Below are 27,028 nucleotides of genomic sequence, written 5' to 3'. Positions count from 1 at the left end.
CAGCCACATTAGCCATATTTCAGATGCTCCATAGTTATATGTAGCTAGAGGCTACCTTTCATTGAGTTAGATTCATTGAGTTAGACAAGGCTGTGGTCCATGTGATCAGATTGGCTACTTTTCTGTGATTGTGGTTTCAGTCTGTCTGCCCTCTGATGCCCTCTCTCAATGCCTACTGTCTTACTTGGGTTTCTCTTACACAAGAGAAGACTCTATACATGGACATTACCAGATGGCCAACACCAAAATCAGATTGATTATATTCTTTGCAGCCAAAGATAGAGAAGCTCTATACACTCAGCAAAAACAAGACCAGGAGCTGACTGTGGCTCAAATCATGAACTCCTTATTTCCAAATTCAGACTTAAATTGAACAAAGTAGGGAAAACCACTAGACCATTCAGGCATGACCTAAATCAAATCCCTTACAACTATACAGTGGAAGTGAGAATTAGATTTAAAGGACTAGATCTGATAGAGTGCCTGATGAACAATGTATGGAGGTTTGTGACATTGTACAGGACACAGGGAGCAAGATCATCCCCAAGAAAAAGAAATGCAAAAAAGTAAAATGGCTGTGTGAGGAGGCCTTACAAATCGCTGTGAAAAGAAGAGAAGCAAAAAGCAAAGGAGAAAAGGAAAGATGTACCCATTTGAATGCAGAGTTCCAAAGAATAGCAAAGAGAGATAAGAAAGCCTTCCTCAGTGATCAGTGCAAAGAAACAGAGGAAAACAATAGAATGGGAAAGACTAGAGATCTCTTCATGAAAACTAGAGATACCAAGGCAACATTTCATGCAAAGATGGGCTCAATAAAGGGCAGAAATGGTATGGACCTAAAGGAAGCAGAAGATAATAAGAAGAGGTGGCTAGAATACACAGAAGAACTATACAAAAAAAATCTTCATGACCCAGATAACCATGATGATGTGATCATTCACCTAGAGCCAGAAATCCTGGAATGTGAAGTCAAGTGGGCCTTAGGAAGCATCACTATGAACAAAGCTAGTGACGGTGATGGAATTCCAGTTGGGCTATTTCAAATCCTAAAAGATGATGCTGTGAAAGTTCTGCACTCAATGTGCCAGCAATTTGGAAAACTCAGCAGTGGCCACAGCACTGGAAAAGGTCAGTTTTCATTCCAATCCCAAAGAAAGGCAATGCCAAAGGACGCTAAAACTACCACACAACTGGTCTAATCTCAAATTCTAGCAAAGTAATGCTCAAAATTCTCCAAGCCAGGCTTCAGCAATACGTGAACTGTGAACTTCCAGATGTTCAAGCTGGTTTTAGAAAAGGCAGAGGAACCAGAGATCAAATTGCCAACATCCGCTGGATCATCAAAAAAGCAAGAGAGTTCCAGAAAAACATCTATTTCTGCTTTATTGATTATGCCAAAGCCTTTGACTGTGTAGATCACAATAAACTGTGAAAAATTCTGAAAGAGATGGGAATACCAGACCACCTGACCTGCCTCTTGAGAAATCTGTATGCAGGTCAGGAAGCAACAGTTAGAACTGGACATGGAACAAGAGACTGGTTCCAAATAGGAAAAGGAGTATGTCAAGGCTGTGTATTTTCACCCTGCTTATTTAACTTCTATGCAGAGTACATCATGAGAAACACTGGGCTGGATGAAGCACAAGCTGGAATCAAGACTGCTGGGAGAAATATCAGTAATTTCAGATATACAGATGACACCACCCTTATGGCAGAAAGTGAAGAAGAACTAAAGAGGCTTTTGATGAAAGTGAAAGAGGAGAGTGAAAAAGTTGGCTAAATGCTCAACATTCAGAAAACTATGATCATGGCATCCGGTCCCATCACTTCATGGCAAATAGATGGGGAAACATTGGAAACCACGGCTGACTTTATTTTTCTGGGCACCAAAATCACTGCAGATGGTGATTGCAGCTATGAAATTAAAAGACACTTACTCCTTGGAAGGAAAATTATGACCAACCTAGATAGCATATTAAAAAGCGGAGACATTACTTTGCCAACAAAGGTCTGTCTAGTCAAGGCTATGTTTTTTCCAGTGGCCATGTATGGATGTGAGAGTTGGAGTACAAAGAAAGCTGAGCACTGAAGAATTGATGCTTCTGAACTGTGGTGTTGGAGAAGACTCTTGAGAGTCCCTTTGATTGCAAGGAGATCCAACCAGTCCATCCTAAAGGAGATCAGTCCTGGGCTGTTGAAGCTGAAACTCCAATACTTTGGCCACCTGATGCGAAGAGCTGACTCATTTGAAAAGACCTTGATGCTGGGAAAGATTGAGGGCAGGAGAAGGGGACAACAGAGGATGAGATGGTTGGATGGCATCACTGACTCAATGGACATGAATTTGGGTAAACTCTGGGAGTTGGTGATGGACAGGGAGGCCTGGAGTGTTGCAGTCCATGGGGTCGCAGAGAGTCAGACATGACTGAGCGATTGAACTGAAGTGAACTGAACTGAAGAGGCTACCTTATTAGACATTTCCATCATGGCAGAAAGTACTATAGAATGGCTCTGCTCCAGAGGGCCTGAGTATCACACCTGGAGTGGGTAGGGCTTTCAAAATGGCTTAGAGAGCATTTCCATGATGATTCAGAGCTGGAAGAAATTTTAAAAATTCAAATTCATCTCTTTTGTTTTCTTGATGAGGAAACTGAGGCCCAGCAAAGGTCAAACAGCTAATTGATAGCAGACTGGGGACTAGACTCCAGGATTCCTGATTCTGAGGCCTCTCCTCATTCCATGATCCTGGTAATATACCTATAGTATTTTTCTGGTTACACTACTAGCTTGGGGTCAGCTCCCCCCAACATCAGTAGCTCTATTCCAGTAGCCAGGTATGCCCATTATCTCCCTGTTGCTCCTTATAGAGAGAAAACATCAGGAGAACACTGAATGGGGTAGGAGGTTGGGGAAGAGTATGCAATTGTGCAAGTAAATACCTAGCTCCAGAATGAAGAGTAAACATTCCAAGTTATCTATAAATATTTAGCAAAGTCATACATCTAGGCCCCAAAGAAGGGGGTTTATTCTTGACATTTGCAATTAAAAGAGATTAATCCCTTGACACAATGTTAACACTAACCTTTCTTGAGTATAAACATGTCCTAGGATACTCCGCACTGAGTGTAAATGTATAGGAACAGATTATTCACTGGATAGCCAGCTCTTGGCAAAAATACAATGGTCTATTCTCTGAGCACATGGATGGGGATACTGTACCAGTGAGGGATTTACTGGGTCCTGTTCCATGGGCAGAGGGGAAAGGAAATGGTCTTGTTTACAAGGACTATTAGGCTGTCCTCCAAAAGTTTGGCTGTTGGGACTCATTTGGCTGGGTCCAAGGCTGGATCCAAAACCTCCCATGGTAGTTCTGCGATGGTAGATTTTCATTGGCTACCATTCCCTCAACTACCCTGAACCAGGTGCTGGGGCTACAGCGATGGCTGGGTCCCAGCACACTGTTTCTCAAAGGACTCACGTCAGTTTTCTTTTTTCAGGCAAGGTTTTATTGGGCCCCTGCTGCAGCAGGAGGGGACTGAGAAGAAATAGCAGGTTCTCTTGCTTGCTTGCTCCCTGAGGATGGGGGGAAAGCTTGTTCCTTATATGGGATGAGGGTAGGGGTATGTTCAAGGGTCAGGTTGGAAGGGTGGCTTAGGTGATTTGCTCACCCCTTAGCTGGTGTTTTGTGCAGGGGGCATGCACAGTACCCTGCTTTTGCTCCTGACCCCTTGCTTTTGCTCCAGGCTCCTCAAAAGTGGCAGTTGGGTGTTTCTGGTCTCTTTCTATGTTTTGTCCAGAATTTACCCTAACTGTGCATACATGCAGTTATTTTTACTCCCATTTAGTTTCTTTGTGGGCTTAAAGAATCCTCCTGCCAATGCAGGGGGTGCAGGAGACATGGGTTTGACCCTTGGTTAAGGAAGATCCCCTGGAGAAGGAAATGGCAACCCACTCCAGTATTCTTGCCTGGGAAATCCCATGGACAGAGGAGCCTGGTGAGCTCCTGGGGTTACAAAGAGTCAGACACAACTTAGGGACTAAACAACACACAAACAACAACATAGTTTCCTTGTATTTTGTTGCTGGAGGAAATGTGTGTTCAGTTGCAAGCATTGCAGCACTACAGCCAAGGGTCCCAGGTCCTAGGCCTGTCTCATTCCCCATGCCCCCACCCCCGGAAGGACTCTATACCCTTATTCTTAAGCGGTAAGGGCCCAACATCCCTTTGAAGGACTCATATTGGTTTTTAAAACAGGTTACCGCTGCAAGGAATTCCTAAAATGAGAAGCGCAGGAAAAAACAACTTGCATTAAAGAGGAGTTAGTCCTCAAAGCCTTAGGCTCCCTTTGTGACCTCTTTGCAGCCCGCCAGGCTCCTCTGTCCATGGAATTCTTCAGGCAAGAATACTGGAGGGGTTGCCATTTCCTTCTCCAGGGGATCATCCCTCCTGACCCAGGAATCAAACCTAGGTCTCCTGCATTGTAGGCAGACTCTTTACCATCTGAGCCAGCAGGGAACCCCATGTGAGGTCCTTTTAACCTCTCTTTTATGTATCATTTCTTCACCAAGATAATCATGGCTCTTCCTTCCTGAGAGTACACATTGGAGGTATTGGGGACTTAATGGGTTAGCCCTGTTTATACTTGAAAACATGGATCTGCTGCTGCTGCTGCTAAGTTGCTTCAGTCGTGTCCGACTCTGTGCGACCCCATAGACGGCAGCCCACCAGGCTCGGCCGTCCCTGGGATTCTCCAGGCAAGAACATTGGAGTGGGTTCCCATTTCCTTCTCCAATGCACGAAAGTGAAAAGGGAAAGTGAAGTCGCTCAGTCATGTCTGACTCAGCGACCCCATGGACCGCAGCCCACCAGGCTCCTCTGTGCATGGGATTTTCCAGGCAAGAGTACTGGAGTGGGTTGTCATTGCCTTCTCCATGGATCTGATGAGGAAAGGTTTAAACCAAGTATATTAATCACTAATGATGCAAAGTCAAGCCTAAGTGGGGAAATAGATGGAATTTTTCAAAAATGCATTTTGAGGAATAAAAGGAGTCCTACTGTATTCTGAAAAGCTTACCAAGTCTGGTGTGATCATCCCTGCTAGACTGGCTCTATCTATGGTTGTCTAGCTTCTAAAAAAAGAAATCAGAGAGATTCCATTTGCTTCAGAAAGGACCAACCGGGTGATGGGGTACAGGGCATGCTACCCCTCAAATATGGAAGCTCGGCATAATGAATATTTTAAGCTGAAGGAATCTGAGACAACAGCAGATGTAGGAAGGTCACTCTGACCTTCCCCTACCCTTCTCCCCTGAAACAGGTCGTAAAACCCTCATGTGAGAGATGACCTCCCCATACCTAGAGGAAAGGAGCATCCTTGTCTTTCAAAGACAAAGAGATGCCAAGAAAAATCTGAACAAACAGGCCTTGCTAAGTGTTCCCCAGTTTATTACACTTACCTCATACTTCTTCAGTTCAGTTCAGTTCAGTCGCTCACTCGTGTCCAACTCTTTGCAACCCCATGAATTGCAGCACGCCAGGCCTCCTTGTCCATCATCAACTCCCAGAGTTCACTCAGCTCATGTCCATTGAGTCCGTGATGCCATCCAGCCATCTCATCCTCTATTGTCCCCTTCTCCTCCTTCCCCCAATCCCTCCCAGCATCAGGGTCTTTTCCAACGAGTCAACTCTTTGCATGAGGTGGCCAAAGTATTGGAGTTTCAGCTTTAGCATCAGTCCTTCCAATGAACACCCAGGACTGATCTCCTTTAGAATGGACTGGTTTTATCTCCTTGCAGTCCAAGGGACTCTCAAGAGTCTTCTCCAACACCACAGTTCAAAAGCATCAATTCTTCAGCGCTCAGCTTTCTTCACAGTCCAACTCTCACATCCATACATGACCGCTGGAAAAACCATAGCCTTGACTAGATGGACCTTTGTTGGCAAAGTAATGTCTCTGCTTTTGAATATGCTATCTAGGTTGGTCATAACTTTCCTTCCAAGGAGTAAGCATCTTTTCATTTCATGGCTATAATCATCATCTGCAGTGATTTTGGAGCCCCCCCCCCCAAAAATAAAGTCTGACACTGTTCCACAGTTTCCCCATCTATTTCACATGAAGTGATGGGACCAAATGCCATGATCTTAGTTTACTGAATGCTGAGCTTTAAGCCAACTTTTTCACTCTCCTCTTTCACTTTCATCAAGAGGCTTTTTAGTTCCTCTTCACTTTCTGCCATAAGGGTGGTGTCATCTGCATATCTGAGGTTATTGATATTTCTCCCAGCAATCTTGATTCCAGCTTGTGCTTCTTCCAGTCCAGCGTTTCTCATGATGTAATCTGCATATAAATTAAATAAGCAGGGTGACAATATACAGCCTTGATGTACTCCTTTTCCTATTTGGAACCAGTGTGTTGTTCCATGTCCAGTTCTAAGTGTTGCTTCCTGACCTGCATATAGGTTTCTCAAGAGGCAGGTCATGTGGTCTGGTATTTCCATCTCTTTCAGAATTTTCCACAGTTAATTGTGATCCACACAATCAAAGGCTTTGGCATAGTCAATAAAGCAGAAATAGGTGGTTTTCTGGAACTCTTACTTTTTCGATGACCTGGCAAATGTTGGCAATTTGATCTCTGGTTCCTCTGCCTTTTCTAAAACAAGCTTGAACATCTGGAAGTTCATGGTTCACGTATTGCTAAAGCCTGGCTTGGAGAATTTTGAGCATTACTTTACTAGCATGTGAGATGAGTACAATTGTGCAGTAGTTTGAGCATTCTTTGGCATTGCCTTTCTTTGGGATAGGAATGAAAACTGACCTTTTCCAGTCCTGTGGCCACTGCTGAGTTTTCCAAATTTGCTGGCATATTGAGTGCAGCACTTTCACAGCATCATCTTCAGGATTTGAAATAGCTCAACTGGAATTCCATCACCTTCACTAGCTTTGTTCATAGTGATACTTTCTAAGGCCCACTTGACTTCACATTCCAGGATGTCTGGCTCTAGGTGAGTGATCACATCATCATGATTATCTGGGTCATGAAGATCTTTTTTGTACAGTTCTTCTGTGTATTCTTGCCACCTCTTCTTAATATCTTCTGCTTCTGTTAGTTCCATACCATTTCTGTCCTTTATCAAGCCCATCTTGGCATGAAATGTTCCCTTGGTGTCTCTAATTTTCCTGAAGAGATCTCTAGTCTTTCCCATTCTGTTGTTTTCCTCTATTTCTTTGCACTGATCGCTGAGGAAGGCTTTCTTATCTCTCCTTGCTATTCTTTGAAACTCTGCATTTAGACGCTTATATCTTTCCTTTTCTCCTTTGCTCTTTGTTTCTCTTTTTTTCACAGCTATTTGTAAGGTCTCCTAGGCAGCCATTTTGGTTTTTTGCATTTCTTTTCCATGGGGATTGTCTTGATCCCTGTCTCCTGTACAATGTCAGGAACCTCCATCCATAGTTCATCAGGCACTCTATCTATCAGATCTAGTCCCTAAAATCTATTTCTCACTTCCACTGTATAATCATAAGGGGTTTGATTTAGGTCATACCTGAATGGTCTAGTGGTTTTCCCTACTTTCTTCAATTGAAGTCTGAATTTGGAAATAAGGAGTTCATGATCTAAGTCACAGTCAGCTCCCAGTCATGTTTTTCCTGACTGTATAGAGCTTCTCCATCTTTGGCTGCAAAGAATATAATCAATCTGATTTTGGTGTTGACCATCTGGTGATGTCCATGTGTAGAGTCTTCTCTTGTGTTATTGGAAGAGGGTGTTTGCTATGACCAGTGTGTTCTCTTGGCAAAACTCTATTAGCCTTTGCCCTGCTTCATTCCAAATTCCAAGGCCAAATTTGCCTGTTACCCCAGATGTTTCTTGACTTCCTACTTTTGCAATCCAGTCCCCTATAATGAAAAGGACACCTTTTTTGGGTGTTAGTTCTAGAAAGTCTTGTATGTCTTCATAGAACCGTTCAGCTTCAGCTTCTTCAATGTTACTGGTTGGGGCATAGACTTGGATTACTCTGATATTGAATGGTTTGCCTTGGAAACGAACAGAGATCATTCTGTCATTTTTGAGATTGCATCTAAGTACTGTATTTCAGACTCTTTTGTTGACCGTGATGGCTACTCCATTTCTTCTAAGGGATTCCTACCCACAGTAGTAGAAATAATGGTCATCCGAGTTAAATTCACCCATCCAGTCCATTTTAGTTCGCTGATTCCTAGAATGTCAACGTTCACTCTTGCCATCACTTAATTTATCATATTTCTATACAACTGCCCACTCTTCATCAAACCTAGCCTAAAACACAAGTGTAACTGCTTCTTGTTGTCTCCAGTTCCCTCTAAAAGTTCTCATATCATGTAAAACTTAAAGTAATTTGTATGCTTTTCCCCTGCTTCTCTGTCTCTCTCTCAGTGTAATTTAGACCCTGCCAAGGACACTAAGAGGATGAAGGAAAACTTTTTCTCCCCTACAAGAGCCAGTCATGGATGGGTAAGTTAAACTGATCTTTTTGCTCCTACTAATTCACAGTGAGGGCCGTCAAAGGCCTCTCACTTGAAACACAACTTTGTCTTTACAATGACTCTATCTCTTAAAAGCATCAATTACCCTAATTTTCATTTGATTATCTAAATAAAAATTTTAAAAATGATCCTCATAAACTTTTCTTAATGGAAGTAGAAAATATTGGAATCTACATTTTATAAACATCCAGATACACACAGTAGCTCTTTGTGTAAAAAAATGAGTCAGCCACTGCAGCCAATGTTTACATAGTTCAGGAAGACCGATAAGACCAAAATAACCATAATAAATGATAGATTCTAGTGGGTAAACAAGGTTTGAGAAACAGAAGTGGTTCTGCCACCTAACATCAAGTCAAAGCAATAGACTAAGTCAGGGACAAAATCCATAGCAAAAGAGAAATGAAATCTACCTGATGAATTTCCCAAATGAGGTTCCTGCATCCTACTTCTTAAAGCAGCTATTCTTAGGGTGTTAGCTACACATTAGAACCATCCAAGTTCTACTCTAGAGAGTCTGATTTAATTGATCTGGAGTTAGACTCAAGAACTGGTGTCTCTAGGGTTTCCAAGGTGGCTCAGTGGTAAAGAATCTGCCTGCCACGCAGGAGACCCAGGTTCGATCTCTGAGTGGTGGAGATCCCCTGGAAGAGGGCATGGCCACCTACTCCAGTATTCTTGCCTGGAGAATCCTATGGACAGAGGAGTCTGGTGGGCTACAGTCCAGAGGGAGGCAAAGAGTCAGACATGACTTAGTGACTAAACAACAACAACAGTAACAACTGTTCTTATTCTCAAGTTTCCCAGGAAATGCTGATGCGCAGTCAGGGTTGAAAGCCACTGCCCTAGAGTGCATGGTTCTCCTCAGAGCTGTCATTTATTTGAGGCATTAAGAAGAGCATGCGAAGGAGACACAGACATCAAGAACAGACTTTTGGACTCAGTGGGAGAAGGAAAGGGTGGGGTGATTTGAGAGAATAGCATTGAAACATATACATTACCATATGTAAAAATATATAGCCAGTGGGAGTTTGATATATGACTCAGGGCACCCAAAACCAGTGCTCTGTGACAACCTGGAGGCATGAGGTGGGGTGGAGGTGGGAGGGGAGTTCAGAATGGAGGGGGACACATGTATATGTATGGCTGATTCATATTGATGTATGGTAAAAACCATCACAATATTATAAAGTAATTATCCTCCAATTAAAATCAATAAGTAATAGTAAATAAAAGAAGAGCTTAGGACAGTGGGTTCCAAACCTGGCTGCATATCAGCTTCCTACCGTGAAGTTTTTAAAAATACAAATTCTTGAGACCTATCCCCGTACTTCCACATTCAAAGTCTGAGGATTTGGTCCCAGGGACCTCCAGTTTAACAAGTTATTCAGACAATTCTCACGCAACCAGCCTGGCATGTCCTTGTTGGAGAAAGTACACTTGAGAACTACTGAGTTAGGTCTTCTGTATATCTGTGATGGTACAGAGCAGTGGTCCTCAACCTTGGATGCTTGGACAGCTGAATCTTACCTCCAGAGAAATCTAATTTAATTAATCTGGGGTGGACTCCAGGTGCCAGTATTTTTTAAAAAGCTTCCTGTGATTTGTGTACAATCAGGTTAAGGAGCTAATAGCCCCAAGCAAGAGCTCCAAGCCAAAAAAGTAGATCATTTGCTGGCAAACTTTAATGTTCGTGGCAGACATCACTAATCAATTCTGGCACTCTTTCCTGCAGAACCCAACAGTGGCCACATAATTCTATTCACTATATTGTTCTAGGCAGCTACTCTCACACATGGAGTGGGCATGAAACTACTGTTTGCCATCTTTACCTTAGATCCTGCCTGGTAGAAATAAAACAACTTATGGAGAACCCTTCAAGCTTCTGCTTCTAGTATCATACTTAAGGGTCCAGATTGCTGTTTACCAGGACATTTTTTTTTAAGTAAGAGAAGGTAGAAGCCAGAGGTGGGTGCAGTAGACAAATCCCTCATCTAGCTACCTCTACTACCAAGTGAAACACATTCAACCTCAGCTTCTGATGTAAGTAGAAAGCCTTCAGCAGAGGAATTTATTGTATTGAGCTCATGGAGGGACTCTGTATGACCTCCTAATATCAAGTGTACAGGAGTTCCCAAGTATAAAGGGAGTTCACTCAGTATTTACCTCAAATCCAAATTAGAGTTCTTGTTTGTATATCCTGATCCACATTCCATAAACATTCTACCCTTTGACGGTTGTCTTATCACAGGACTCATATGCAGCATGCTGAACTTCTGTCCCAGGCTATGGTACATGAGGGCTTCTCTGGTGGCTCAGATGGTAAGGAATCTGCCTGCAATGTGTGAGACCTGAGTTTGATCCCTGGGTTGGGAAGATCCCCTGAAAAAGGACATGACAACCCACTCCAGTGTTCTTGCCTAGAGAATTCCACAGACAGAGGAGCTTTGCAGGCTGCAGTCCATGGGCTCACAAAGAGTCAGACATGACTGAATGACAAACACACTTCATATACTTCATATGGTACGTGAGCCAACTCATTGGAAAAGACCCTGATGCTGGGAAAAATTGAGGGCTGGAGGAGAAGGGGACGACAGAGGATGAGATGGCTGGATGGCATCATTGACTCAATGGACATGAATTTGAGCAAACTACAGGAGATAGTGAAGGACAGAGAAGCCTGGCATGCTGCAGTCCACGGGGTTGCAAAGAGTTGGACACAGCTGAGCGACTGAACAACAACAACAATGGTACATGAGAGAGAGCACTTGAACTTCAGAAATGAAGCTCTTCTCTTGCTGTACTGCTTCCTGGTTTTGGAGGAGAAGAGAGGCCAAGTGGGCCAGAAGTTTCAGCAGTTTCTTCTGTACCTGATAATTAATGTGGTATGTGAGGAGGGCAGAAAGAACATAATTTTTTTTATTCTATAAGTGACTTCCTCTTAAATGCAATACCTAGAACAGTCGAATTCACAGAGTCAGAAAGTATATTGGGAGATGCCAGGGGCCAGGGGTGGGGTGGGGAGGGGGAATAGGCATTTAGTATTTAATGGGGACAGAGTTTCAGTTTAGACAAGTGAAAAACTCAGGAGATGGATGATGGTAAGAGTTGCACAACAATGTGAATGTCCTTAGTGCCACTGAATTGTACAGTTAAATATGGTTAAAAGAGTATGTTTTATATTATGTGACTTTTACCACAATAAAAAATTTAAAAATAAATAAGTAAATAAATGTCTATATTTATGCCATTAAAAAAAAAAAAACGGGGCCTCTTCCTGGACACTCATGTTTTGCACAAATGCAGAACAAAGAACTGTTGGAAGACAGAGCTTTTCCCATTGTTGTTGTTGCTTAGTCACTAAATTGTAAAGCACCTTTAAAGGCAACAGATTGTAACTCTCATTAGGATTGGAGAGGTAGGTGCACACTGAACCTACCAAGGAACCAGAAGTCTACAAATGAGGAAAGCCTTAGGGGAGGCAAGTAGCCTGGAATTAAGGGAAAGAAGAGGGCTTTAGAATTAGAATAATATTGAGCGGCTCTGTGATTTATTATCTGTGTGACTCTAGGCAAAATTACTTAACCTCTCTTAGCCTCAGCTCTCTCATCTGCAAAATGAGGGATTAAATGAATACCTTCCTCATAGACTAGTGGAAAAGATTAAATTACATAATGGTAGCTTTCTATAAGGCCTCTTAGAACATATCAGTGCCTGGCAAACAGTAATTATCATTGAATGGTAGCTAATATTATTATTAGCCTGGCCAATAGGCTTCAGAATGACTTGGGAGGAGCTTTAAAATACAGATTCCTGGGCTACACGCTAGATCTAAAGAATCAGAATTGGGCTTGCCTTTGGGAATTAGCAAATTTGGCAAGCACTCTGGGTGATCCTGCTTCACATTCAGTTTAAGAGTCACCGCTCTATGTTCCCAGGTGGCACTAGTGATAAAGAAACTTCCTGCCAATGCTGGAGATGTAACAGACATGGGTTCAATCCCTGGGTAGGAAAGAGCCCTCAGAGGAGGGCATGGCAACCCACTCCAGTATTCTTGCCTGGAGAATCCCATGGACAGAGGAGCCTGGTGGGCTACAGTCCATAGTGTCACAGAGTTGGAGATCACTGAAGCGACTTAGCACACACAGCATGATCTATCCAATAGGGCCAATTATATCTAGCTTGTTTATCTTACAAAATATCCAATTAATTCATATGGAGAAAATTATGTAGTACTTGAGACAAACAACACTGCAAAATTTCTAAATGGTATTAACCAACACCATTTAAATGATAGGAAAGGAAATGGGAGTGAATTTCAGGATTCCAGGTTCAGGGGGAATCCCCAAACACAGGGCACATTCTCTGCCATCATTTCTTCCTTCATATATAAGTTGCCTAAGACTTAACAAAGGTATGTTTTGACTGGACTCTACAAAGATGCCAACATTGTTTTTAATTAGTATTTGTGTGTGTGTGTGTATACTGTAGGGCTTCTCTGGTGGCTCAGATGGCAAAGAATCCACCTGCAATGCAGGAGACACAGGTTGGGAAAATTCCCTGGAGAAGGGAATGGCAACTCACTCCAGTATTCTTGCTTGGAGAATCCCATGGACAGAGGAGCCTGACAGGCTACAGTCCATGGGGTCTCAAAGAGCCAGACATGACTGAGCAACTAAACAACAACAATCATTATAACTACCATCTAGCAGGAACTGAAAATATCAGAATGGTTGCTGAGGATAGTACTATAAACTGTTTGTGTATTTGCCAAATTAATATGTTGAAACCTACTTCCTCAGTGTGATGGTATTTGGAGGTGGGGCCTTTGGGAGGTGATTTGGGCATGAAGGTGGAGCCCTTATGAGTGGGATTCAGTTCAGTTCAGTTTAGTCGCTCAGTCATTCTGACACTTTGTGACCCCATGGACTGTACAGTCTGTGGAATTCTCCAGGCCACTGGAGTGGGTAGCCTTTCCCTTCTCCAGAGGATCTTCCCAACCCAGGGATCGAACCCAGGTCTCCTGCATTGCAGGTAGATTCTTTTACTAGCTGAGCCATGAGGGAAGCCGTTTATCATCTAAGCCACCAGGAAAGCCCATAGCAGCTTTAAAAGACTAAGACAGATGGTGGGGAAGGGTGGAGAATGGCGCTGGAATGTGGAGAGGAAGACAGGGCCATCAGATCATGATGACTCACAGTGCTATACGATGAAGAGTTTGGACCTTATTCTTAGGATAGTGGGAAACCATTGAAGGGGTGTCCAATAAGGAAGGCAATAAAACACAGATACTACATGTAATAGAGGACAAAATGACCAGTAATTTGGGGCACAAGGGTATGACTCAGAACTGCATACTATAGAGGCAAAGGTGAGCTGCTATGGCTGGGGAGGCTATTGTTGAAAGTAGGCATGAGCTGGACCTTATCTATAGGAGAGACTTGGGGTTCATAAGGTCCCCCATTTTGGATGGAGGAAAACACCTGAATGGAGTGGAAAGCTCACAATGAACATAGTCATGTGGGAAGATGGAGCATGAAGGATTCATCCTCTTTCCTTGGTGGAAATAACTGTTTTGTTGCTGATATTTTTATGTTGGAAGACTGTAACAATAGAATACAGGAAAGTCACTTTGTAGGATGGGTGAATGAGTGAAAGAAGAGATCTTGGACTTCCAAATCCAAAGCAATCTGAAAAAAAGGATTAGAGGAAGAGTGGAGTTTGTAATGGCCCAAAACATTCTGTTTTACAAATGAACAGAAAACTAGGTATTCCTCAGTCAAGAAACAGGAAGCTGTTGAGAACCACCTTCCTGTTAAGTATAGGTTTTGAAATGGGAAGACATAATGAAAATAGCCTGAGAGCTCTACAAAGACAGATCCTTTATTTATGCTGTTCATCGAAGAGGCCTTAGTGGGGACTTCCTTGATGATGTGGTGGCCAAGACTCCTTGTTCCCAATGCAGGGGACCTGGGCTCAATCCCTAGTCAGGGAACTAGATCCCACATGCTGCAACTAAGATCCTGCATGCTTCAGTGAAGACCCAGCATCACCAAATAAATTAAAAAATAATTTTTACAAATGAGGCCTTAGCATTTAGCATGCATGAGTGTGTGCTCAGTCATGTCTGACTTTGCAACCCCATGGACTATAGCCCACCAGGGTCTTCTCTCCATGAGATTCTCCAGGCAAGAATGTTGGAGTGGGTTGCCATGCCCTTCTCCAAGGGATCTTCCCAACCCATGGATCAAACCCATGTCTCCTTCATCTCCAGCATTGCAGGCAGATTCTTTACCACTGAGCCACAGGAAAGCCCAGAATTTAGCATACTGCCTGGCAAATGGTAGGAACTTAGTAAATATGGTGCTTCTGTGCTCACTGCAGTAGTACCTATACTATATTTGGAGTGATACAGATAAGACTAGCATGGCCTCCAAGCAAGGATGACATGTAAATTTGTGAAGTGTTTAAAAAAAATGGTGCTTCTAAGTCCAGAGCCAGATATTAAGTATAAATTCTGTGTCTATGGTACTTGAAATTATGAAGGGACTAGGTTTCCTATAAGCACAGTTGCAGGACAGGGAGGGGGGGTGGTGGTGGTGGTGGTGGTGATGGTTAGGGGATACAATTTGTTGTTTGTCTTCAACTTAGCTCAATGTCTACAATAGTTTCTTATTACTGCTGTAACAAATTACCACAATCTTGGTAGCTTATCAACACAAGTTTATTATTCTGGGTCAGAAGTCTTGAAAATGTCTCACTGAGCTAAAATCAGTGTTGGCAGAATGGTATTCCTTTCTGGAGGCTCTGGGGTAAAATCCATTCCTTTGCCTTTCTAGATTCTAGATGCTGCCTGCATTCCTTTGTTTATGGCCCCTTCCTTCTATCTTTAAAGCCAGCAACTTGGGTCAAGTCTTTCTTACCTCATATCACTCTGACATTCTCCCTTCAGCCTCCCTCCTTCCACTTGTAAAGACCTTTGTGATTACATCCCAGGGAATCCAGGATAATCTTCCCATCTCAAGGTCAACTGATGAGCAACATTACTACCATCTGCAAGCTTCATTTCCCCCTGGCATATAACATAGCATGTTCACGTGTTCCAGGGATTAGGATGTGGACATCTTTGGGGGGGCATTATTCTGCCTACTACGAACTTGCACCAATAAAGCTGGTAAATGGACTCTACTGAGCTTTCTTTCAAGCCCAGAGCATATAAATTAGTTAACACAATTGTTGTTTAGTCGCTAAGTCGTGTCTGACTCTTTTGCAACCCCATGGAATATAGCGTGCCAGGCTCTGTCCATGGGATTCTCTAGGCAAGAATACTGGAGTGGGTTGACATTTCCTTCTCCAGGGGATCTTCTCAACCCAGGGATCACACCCCATCTCCTGCATTGGCAGGTGGATTCTTCACAACTGAGCCACCCGGGAAGTCCTACTTAACACAATACATTGGCCATATAGTAGAAGCTCCCTTGTATATATAACACTCTCTTGCATAACAAGTACTTGATTGATTAGAGTGAAGAATCATATAAAGTTATACTTATGGTCCTTAAGCACTTTATTTCAACCTAAAACACACAAATGCATATTCATTCAGCCATCTGGTGATGTGACGTAAGCAAGGTGCTTTTTCTGAGCGTGGGTCCTTTGGCTGAAATTTCTGACTCTTTCTTGCATAAACTACATCCCTAATACATCCCATTTGCTTTCCAGCTTCATGGTTTTTTTTCCCCTAACAATAGAGAGGTTTTTAAAAGTAACTTTTCTTTATCAAGTCTTTCCAAAGAACTGAACTTCATTCACGTGGAAACAGTGGCCTTCCTTTTGTATTCATAGTTCATAAATTTACGTTATCTAATTATATTAGCAAGTACAACTGGCAAAAATGGGTTTGGTGACAAAACAACTAAATCTTTTTTTTTTTTCCAGATCAAGCTAAATATATTTGTGACCTCATATGACAGAAATGATATTTAATTCACTGGCTATAGGGCAGTATGTTCCATGAACGGTGCCAGCTGATAATGAAAACAACTTGGTAAGCATCAACTTGACACATGAGAGCAGAAGTGTATGGGTCGACCGAAGGGTGACTTACTGCCCATAATCTTTCTTTGTGCTCTGAGCATTGGTCAGTATATATTTCAGTAGAAAGGAAAAGCATCAACTCAATCTACCATATTGGTTAAGTAGATGTTAGTGATGGGAGCTTTTACTATATTTAAGAGTTTACTAAAAAAGGGACACTTGGGGGTTCCCTGGTGGTCCACTGGTTAGGACTCTGTGCTTTCAGTACTGAGGGCATAAGTTTAATCCCTGGTCAGGAAACTAAAATCCCACAAACTGTGTGGCATGGCCAAAAAAAGAAAAAGAAGCACTCAAGAGGTATATCACAGTCCCAATGTATTCTTGTACTGAATTCCTTCTTGAAAATGCCCCCATCCAAAATGTGCATCAGCTAGTGTTAACAATGGTTAGTATTTATTTAGTGCTTATAATGGTGCCAAGAGCTTTAGAAACATTATTTAATCCTCATGACAACCATACGAAGTAGGCCGGATTATGCCCATTTTCTAGATGAGATAATTAAGCATTAAGAAATTCACTAAATGTCACACATCAGAAGACATTCAAGCCCAAGTAGTCTGGCTCAAGATCCCACACTTACTAATATTATACTCTGTGGTCAATGATTAGACAAGCCAGTCAGGAAGCATAACATATGGTGCCACCCTACCAGCCACCTCTTGCTTTCTGTTAATATTCCAATGGTGGGCTGTACCAACGAGGGAGGCAAAATATCTATGGCAGGACTTCCCTGGTGGTCCAGTGGTTAAGTATCCATTAGACAATGCAGGAGACACGGGTTTGATCCCTGGTTTGGGAACTAAGATCCCGCATGTTGTGGAGCAACCAAGCCCCTACGCCAGGACTACTGAAGCCCGTGCACCCTAGAGCCCATGCTCCACAACAAAAGAAGCCACCACCATGAGAAGCCTGTATACTGCAACTAGTGTGGTCCCCATTCATCACAACTAGAGAAAAGCCTGCACACAGCAATGAAGACCCAGCACAGCCAATAAATAAAAAATAATTAATTAAAAAATATATCTATGGCAATGCTCCTAACCAGACTTCTTTGCTTCTTTCTCTCTCTAGCACTGACCCAGCAAGATAAACAGGGACCACAAGGGGATATGTACCTAGTTTCTTTATGAGTAGCAGCATTTTTTTTTTTTTCAAACTTGTCCTTATTTACTTCTCTCTGGGTTTAGCTATCATCTCTGAAGGCTCCAGGACAACCATCATTCCCTCTTGGTTCTACCACTATAGAGGCTACTCACTTACCTTCTGCCTCCAGAAATTACTGCAAGTAATCTGTCTTCCAGTCTTCCATGGAAGTATGGGAAAAGAGATCAGGACTCTGCCTCGTTGCTCTGGCTAAGGCATGTTAGCCCTTAGAATCAAAAGAGATTAGACGGAGCCTCACTGAATGGTATAGCCAGACAGCCATATCAACCAGCTGTGGAAGTTAGGCTGCAAATTTTTTAAAAAAATGATAAAAGAGAACCATGCTAAGGAAAAGGAAGAGGCTTTCAGAGACTGGAGTCATGGAGACCTCTGTCTAGAAGGTTCATATAAGGCAAACACATTGCCAGTGCATGTTGGTCAGAAACCCCGAGGAGGAGAATTTGTCAGATGGTACCTTCTACCTTTACTATGCCAGAAGCCATAGTTAGCAGTGCAAGTGTATCAGAAGCCACAGACACAGGGTTGCCATGGAGACTCACACCTGAAAAAATCTTGCAGGCTGTATCAAAGATACCAGCTGACATCTCTTTAGGCTGGCTCTGAGCAGCTCAGATGAAAATTCTACCCAGACCAGATTGGGCAGGATGGGGCAGAGTCACGATTTGAGGGCAACCAAAAACTCTACAAAGGCAGTCAGGTAAGGGCTAGCCTGAACCCGTTAACATCTAAGTGAAGCTCAGAGTTAGTAAAAACCATGTTGACAGATTTCAGATTTCAGACACTTATAATCCTCCCATTCTTCAAAGAACCATGGTATATTGAGGTTTGATGTCACTCTGGTTCAACTAACATGGGATGTTTAGTTTAAAGATCTAATATTTTAAATTAATTTTTAGTATTTTTATTAAAAATGGAGAGATTGGTATGTCTGTTTCAGGGATGGGAGAATTTGTGTCTATGTATTTCAATAGAGGAACTTCATCCATCCTTCACCCCCAAACAGGTCCAAATGGAAGAGTAGATGGTGATGACTGTGAAGGAGGCAAATTCCAGGGGCATAAGAGAGAAGAGAAAATGAGTAGGCCATAAGGATTCCTCCTTGATGAGAAAAGAGCCATGGACCTTTACCTAGCCACATACGTTATGGGATCATGGAATTTAGCTTGCCAAAAAACAGAGAGGATTAGAATTTTCCATGTGACCTTGGGCAAATCATTTCAGTTCTCTGGGTCACTGGTTTCTCATCTATGAAATGAGAGCAGTTATATATGCCCTAGCTACCTGTGAAAAATTGCATTATTGACCCCTAATTCTTTGCCCCTGCCATCTCCCATCCATTGACTCTGGGTTTGATCATGGAACTTGCTTTGGCAAATTGGACAATGTGGAAATAACAGTAAGACAATCATGAGGCCAGGCCTTAAGAGGCATTACGGTTTCTACCCATTCTTGCATTTCTGCTTCACCACGAAAATAACAAGCTCAGGTTAGCCTGCGGTTCTAGGGGGAGGATGAGGAACACGTGAAACACAGCCACTCCCAGCCTAAACCAGGTAACTCCTGGGCTTGCCACAGAGTCATGACTGAGCCCAACTAATACTGGCCTGTGCCCAAGAAAGCTGCAGCCTGGTGAGAAATGTTTTAAGCCACTGGGTTCTGGGATGGTTTGTTACATAGTGACAGTTATTTAATATGTTAACTTGCAGATGTGATATGAGTCTCAAATGTGATAATATATGAGAGTAGAAAATCTCCAAGGTTTACACAAATGCAAGGGACTATTTTAGAGTGGTAGTAGCTTGAAGGGCTGGAATGCTAGGATAAAGTGGAATTTGGTCATGCTCTGTTACTGCAGTTCTTAATTGAAAGGGTCCCCTTTGCCACAAGTAAACGAGGCAGAGCTAAGTCCCAAGGTTCCACCCCAGCGACCTCATCCTGAAGTCGTTGCTGCCCATGAGTCCCTGGTCAGGCAGCTGAGGAAGAACAACAAAGCCTAGAGTAAAAGGAGATAGAAAAAGAATGGCTTAATGAGAAGCCTTGCAGACTTCTTCAGATAGCAGAACAGGATGCCAACAGCTCTTCCATGTGCCTCTTCAAATACTTGCTCTGTTCACTGAATTGGCCATAAAATTCATCGATGTTGGTGGAGTCTTGTGGGCTGTGGCCAGCAGGCTTGCTGGGCAATAATTCTGTCAGCTCTCTATTCCAAGCAACTGTCTCTGAGACTTCCAAAAGTTAAACACAGGAAAACCACACCAGCCACAGGCCTCATTAACCAATAAACCCTTGATGGAAAGCAGGATCTCACACGGTTGTTTCTGGTAAAAAACTCCCCCAAGGGAGGGGGACAGTTGTACTTAAAAATCCCACTGGGCTGACTAAAGATGCTCCCATCCTTCACAATTTACTTCAGAGTTTGGGTCAGGCCAGTATTTCTACCCATAAAATAAATATCAGAAGGGATATTTAGAAGACCTTGGCAAGAAAAGTATAAGTAAATATAAGAGCACAGGCAGGGGTATTTTGAGAAGTAATATTAACTGGGATCAGTGGACTAGAGAGTAAATTATTTACACTCCTAAAGATCCAGGGCAGACTGAGCCATTTAAGGGAAGGAGGAACGACCATCTGCTGCTCCAGCTACAAGTGACTAGCTTACATGTCACAGGCCAAGGCTTGAACCAGAGCCAAAAATATAAATTACAACCAGACACAGCCTTAGAAAGTGCCACCTTGGGGGTCTGTAAAGGGGAAAAAAATTGTGTGCTCTCTTTATTGGCAGCTGGGATTGCTGGTTCTCACCTGATGCAACTGTCCAAAGGGAGCTCTCTCCTTTATAAAGACTGAAAATGCGGATTTTGTCAAACCACTTCATTTCCACCATGTTTCCCTTGTGAAATCAATCTGTCACCCATTCACTCTGATTCAGCGAAAGCGTACAGTCGATGAATTCTCTTAGTATCCAGCTGCCCTCAGGGATACAGGAGAACTTGAAATCTAATTAACCAGTTTGAAAATGAAAGTGAAAGTCACTTAGTCGTGTCTGACTTTGCGACCCCATGGACTATACAGTCTATGAAATTATCCATGCCGGAATACTGGAGTGTGTAGCCTTTCCCTTCTCCAGGGGATCTTCTCAACCCAGGGATCAAACCCAGGTCTCCCACATTGCAGGCAGATTCTTTACCAGCTGAACCAATTAATCAATTTACCCTGCCTTTAACTACAATGCCAAAATAGATACACTTTGACCAAATTCCTTATTACTATCTTGCTAAGCCCAAAGCTTGGCAACCTGCATCCAACAGGTCTTTCCAATTTGCCTTTTATTCAGTTTCATCTCTGGATTTGTCCTGCTTCTCTCCCCTTCCATTGCTCTGCCCTATAAAAGGCTCCATTCCCCATGCTTTGCTTACTGCAACAGCCTGTGAGACCCCTGGCTTTTAAGTTTTCTCTGACTTTTCTTCATGTTGCACTCTGGTCATCTTCCCCAGCTATCATTTTGAAAAATCAGTTCATTCTCCTTTTTTTCACAGAATGAGAATGACTCCCAGTTTCTTACATCATCAGAGCCTCTGTGTGACAACCCTGTTGCTCTAACTTCACTCATTGCATCAACTACCAACTTCAGGCTTATACCTGGAACCCTAATCCCCTTCTTTGAAACTGCTCATAACATTTCCTTTGGTTGGAATGCTCCTTGAGACCTCCTCAACATTCCTGCCACACCATGCATGCATAAGCAGCCTCCAGTTTCTATCTTCCCATGAAAACTGTCCTAATAACACTGTTCAGTTCAGTTCAGTCACTCAGTCATGTCCAACTCTTTGCGACCGCATGGACTGCAGCACACCAAGCTTCCCTGTCCATCATTCCCTGTTCATCAATTCCTGACCCAGGGATTGAACCCATGTCTCTTACATCTCCTGCATTGGCAAGTGGGTTCTTTACCACTAGTGCCACCTGGGAAGCTTTCTAATGGAATGTCTATATATCTATTTCTATTTATCTATATATATGCAAACATATGGGGCTTCCCTGGTGGCTCAGAGGTTAAAGTGTCCGCCTGCAATGCAGGAGACCTGGGTTCGATCCCTGGGTCAGGAAAATCCCCTGAAGAAGGAAATGGCAACCCACTCCAGTATTCTTGCCTGGAGAATCCCATGGATGGAGGAGCCTGGTGGGCTACAGTCTACCGGATTGCAAAGAGTCGGACACGACTGAGCAACTTCACTTTCACTTTCACTTTCTGCAAACATATATGCTATATTAAAACAACACAGGTTAGAGAAGAATATAGTATGTTTAAATCTCAATTTTATGTGTATCTTAGTTTTTATCATTGCATAACAAATTTCCACAAACTTAGCAGTTTAAAACAAAACAAATTTATTAAGTCACAACTTCCATCAGCCAGGCCTCTGAGCATGGTTTAACTGCTGCTAAGAGTCTCTCTTGCGGCTTCCCAGGTGGCACTAGTGGTAAAGAACCTGCCTGATAATGCAGGAGACATAAGAGATGCAGGTTCAATGCCTAGGTCGGGAACATCCCCTGAAGGAGGGCATGGCAACCCACTCTAGTATTCTTGCCTGTAGAATCCCATGGATAGATGAGCCTGGCGGGCTATAGTCCATGGGGTCACAAAGAGTGGGACACGACTGATCTAGCATGCACACATGCACACGGGTCTCTCTTTTAAAATGTAGGTTTTATCATCAGTCAAGGATAGTGAGTGCAACAGATCAGATGACTGCCATTGAAAAGATAATTTGTTACTATAGATCCCAAGAGGAGGGACATAGCACACCACAGAGGGCCACATGAGAAGTGCCAGGATTGGCCAGGTGGCAGAAGAAATGTGGTAAAAGCATGGGCAAGGGCCTTTATTGTAGTTTCTATGAGAACAGCAAGGTAAGGTAGTGTAATCAAGTTTAGGACAGTTAGTTTGAAGAATTTTAGTGGGCTCTGGGCTACTGGAGCTATCACTAGTTGTCTGGTACCTGGCCCTGGGATGATTAGGGCAGAGGAATATTGCCTCTTAGAGGGTAGGCCAAATAGGGAAGTGGTTCAGATACCATCTCTGGATTGGTTGGTTTGCATATGAAAGGCACTCTTCTGGGCCAGTCATTTGCTATCTTTAAGACCTGGGTAGTCCTGAGAGGGCCAGTCTCTCCCTAGACAGCAAGCCCCAAAGGCCAGAGCATCAAGAAAACAGACAAGAAGAAAATATAGTTAGTACACTCACCAGGTTGAAATCACAGCATCAGCAGGGCTCTGACCCAGGCTCACTGCTTATTGGCAGAATTCAGTGCCTTGTGATCTCAAGACTAAGGTCCCAGATTTCTTACTGGCTGACTGTTGGGGAATCACTCTTATCCCCTAGAGGCCGCTCTCAGGTCCCAGCCACATGGCCCTTTCACAATGCAAATATTCTTCTTCCAAGTTGGCTGGAAATTCTTATATAATGTAATGGGATTACAGATGTGACTATCCTAACACCTTTTCCATAAAATATGACTTGATTAAGGGAGTGATAGCACATCATACTCACAGATCTGCCCACACTCAAGAAAAGGGGATTATATACAGCATATAGGCAGGGAACAGCCATCTTAGCATTTTGCCTTCCACAATATGGAATTATGCTTATGTATATATTTGGATGCGATAAAAGTCTGGAAAGATATATCTACATACATGGAGAGAAAGGGGGAGTATATTAACATGAATCATCTCTGCTGAGGTCCTTTGAGGTGGAATTATTTTTTCTCTTTTAGGTATTAATTGTTAGCATATATAGTACTTGGGAATTATGGCTGCCCAGCACTGGAATGAGATACCCCATGTCCAAGGGCAGAGAAGTGCCAGCAAGATGGTAGGTGCTGGAAGGGTAGCTGTGCAGTGCTGGAGTGACTTTAAGAAGATAACCCACGTCCAAGGGCAAAGGAGAAGCCCCAAGAAGATGGTAGGAGGGGCAAAATCTCATTTAGAATCAAACCCCATACCCACCAGAGATGCTCAGATGGCTCAAACAAACCTTGTGCACACCAGGACCCAGAGACCCCACAGAGACTGAGACAGAACTGTGTTTGAATGTCTCCTGTGGACATATGGGTCAGCAGTGGACTGCTGCAGGGGTAGGGGCTCTGGGTGCAGTAGACCTGGGTATGGCATAAGCCCTCTCAGAGGGGGTCACCATTAACCCCACCATAGAGCTGCCAGAACTTATATAGGACTGGGAAACAGACTCCTGGAGGGCACAAACAGAATCCTGTATGTACCAGGACCCAGGAGAAGGGAGCAGTGACCCCACAAGAGACTGACCCAGATTTGCCTGGGAGTGTCCAGGAATCTCTGGTGGAGGCGTGGGTCGGGGGTGGCCTGCTGCAGGGTTGGGGGCACTGAGTGTAGCAGTGCATGCATGGGGCCTTTTGAAGGAGGTCGCCATTATCTTCATTACCTCCACCACAGTTTGGCCCCAGGCAAATAAGAGGGAGGGAACACAGCCCCACCCATCAACAGAAAATTGGATTAAAGATTTACTGAGCATGGCCCTGCCCATCAGAACAAAACCCAGATTCACCCTCAGTCTTTCTCTCCCATCAGGAAGCTTCTGTAAGCCTCCTTTCCTTCTCCATCAGAGGTCAGACAGACTGAAAACCACAATCACAGGAAACTAACCAATCTGATCACATGAACCACAGCCTTGTCTCACTTAATGAAACTATAAGCCATGCCATGCAGGGCCACCTAAGACAGATGGATCATGGTGGAGAGTTCTGACAAAACATGGTCCACTGGAGAAGGGAATGGAAAACCACTTCAGTATTCTTGCCTTGAGAACCCCATGAACAGTATGAGCAGAAAGATAGGACACTGAAAGATGAACTCCCCAGGTTGGTAGGTGCCCAACATGCTAATGGAGATCAATGGAGAAATAACTCCCAAAAGAATGAAAAGACAGAGCCAAAGCAAAAACAACGCCCAGTTGTGGACGTCACTCGTGATGGAAGTAAACTTTAATGCTGTGAAGAGTAATGTTGCATAGAAACCTGGAATGTTAGGTCCATGAATCAAGATAAATTGGAAGTGGGCAAACAGGAGATGGCAAGAATGCACATTGACATTTCAGGAATCAGCAAACTAAAATGGACTGGAATGGGTGGATATAATTCAGATGACCATTATATCTACTACTGTGGGCAAGAATCCCTTAGAAGAAATGGAGCAGCCATCATAGTCAACTAAAGAGTCCAAAATGCAGTACTTGGATGCAATCTCAAAAATGACAGAATGATCTCTGTTCATTTCCAAGGCAAACCATTCAATATCATAGTAATACAAGTCTATGCCCTGACCAGTAATGCTGAACAAGCTGAAGTTGAACTGTTCTATGAAGACCTACAAAATCTTCTAGAACTAACACCAAAAAAAGATGTCCTCTTCATTATAGGGGACTGGAATGCAAAGGTAGGAAGTCAAGAAACACCTGGAGTAACAGGCAAATTTGGCCTTGGAGTACAGAATGAAGCAGGACAAAGGTTAGTAGAGTTTTGCCAAGAGAACACACTAGTGATAAAAAAACACTCTCTTCCAACAACACAAGAGAAGACTCTATACATGGACATCACCAGATGGTCAATACCAAAATCAGATTGATTATATTCTTTGCAGCCAAAGATGGAGAAGCTCTACAATCAGCAAAAACAAGACTAGCTGACTGTGGCTCAGATCATGCACTCCTTATTGCCAAATTCAGACTTAAATTGAACAAAGTAGGGAAAACTACTAGACCATTACAGTAGATGTGAGAAATAGATTCAAGGGATTAGATCTGATAGAGTACCTGAAGAACTATGGACAGAGGTTCATGACATTGTACAGGAGGCAGTGACCAAGACAATCCCCAAGAAAAAGAAATGCAAAAAGGCAAAATAATTGTCTGAGGAAGCCTTCCAAATAGCTGTGAAAAGAAGAGACGTGAAAGGCAAGGGAGAAAAGGAAAGGTACATCCATTTGAATGCAGAGTTCCAAAGAACAACAAGGAGAAAAAAGAAAGCCTTCCTCAGTGATCAATGCAAAGAAATAGAGGAAAACAACAGAATGGGAAAGACTAGAGATCTCTTCAAGAAAATTAGAGATACCAAGGGAACATTTCATGCAAAGATGGGCTCAATAAAGGACTGGAATGGTATGGACCTAACAGAAGCAGAAGATATTAAGAAGAGCTGGCAAGAATACACAGAAAAACTATACAAAAAAGTTGTTCATGACTCAGATAACCATGATGGTGTGATCACTCACCTAGAGCCAGACATCCTGGAATGTGAAGTCAAGTGGGTCTTAGGAAGCATCACTATGAACAAAGCTAGTGGAGGTGATGGAATTCAGTTGAGCTATTTCAAATCCTAAAAGATGATGCCGTGAAAGTGCTGCCCTCAATATGCAGGCAAATTTGGAAAACTCAGCAGTGGTCCCACGACTGGAAAATGTTAGTTTTCATTCCAATTGCAAAGAAGAGCAATGCCGAAGAATGCTCAAACTACCACACATCTGCACTCATCTCACACACTAGCAAAGTAATGCTCAAACTTCTCCAAGCCAGGCTTCAACAGTACATGAACCGTGAACTTCCAGATGTTCAAGCTGGATTTAGAAAAGTCAGAGGAACCAGAGATCAAATTGCCAACATCTGTTGGATCAGTGAAAAAACAAGAGAGTTCCAGAAAAACATCTACTTCTGCTTTATTAACTATGCCAAAGCCTTTGACTGTGTGGATCACAACAAACTGTGGAAAATTCTGAAAGAGATGGGAATACCAGACCACCTGACCTGCCTCCTGAGAAATCTGTATGCAAGTGAGGAGGCCACAGTTAGAACCGGACATGGAACAATAGACTGGTTCCAAATTGGAAAAGGAGTATGTCAAGGCTGTATGTTGTCACCCTGCTTATTTAACTTATATGCAGAGTACATCATGATAAACACTGGGCTGGATGAAGCACAAGCTGGAATCAAGATTGCTGGAAGAATTATCAATAACCTCAGATATGCAGATGATACTACCCTTATGGCAGAAAGCGAAGAAGAATTAAAGAGCCTCTTAAAGAAAGTGAAAGAGGAGAGTGAAGAAGTTGGCTTAAAACTCAACATTCAGAAAACTAAGATCATGGCATCCTGTCCCATCACTTCATGGCAAATAGAAGGGGAAGCAGAAACAATGACAGAGTTTATTTTGGGGGGCT

At 43.0% G+C, this 27,028-nt stretch overlaps 1 protein-coding gene and 1 non-coding gene across 3 annotated transcripts in view; one reads left to right on the top strand and one right to left on the bottom strand.

The window, feature by feature from the left end:
- Window positions 1-27,028, bottom strand: part of COL4A6 (collagen type IV alpha 6 chain) — a 337,616-nt gene that overhangs the window by 121,103 nt on the left and 189,485 nt on the right. The gene's annotated exons all lie outside the window — the stretch shown is intronic.
- LOC113888263 lies at window positions 14,893-14,999 on the top strand. The gene has a single exon (XR_003509901.1). It is a non-coding gene; the product is annotated as a U6 spliceosomal RNA (small nuclear RNA).

This window comes from Bos indicus x Bos taurus, chromosome X (genome assembly GCF_003369695.1).
Source record: "Bos indicus x Bos taurus breed Angus x Brahman F1 hybrid chromosome X, Bos_hybrid_MaternalHap_v2.0, whole genome shotgun sequence".
Lineage (NCBI taxonomy): Eukaryota > Metazoa > Chordata > Mammalia > Artiodactyla > Bovidae > Bos > Bos indicus x Bos taurus.
Note: the sequence above shows the minus strand (reverse complement) of the source record. Positions and strands in the feature narration are given on the sequence as shown.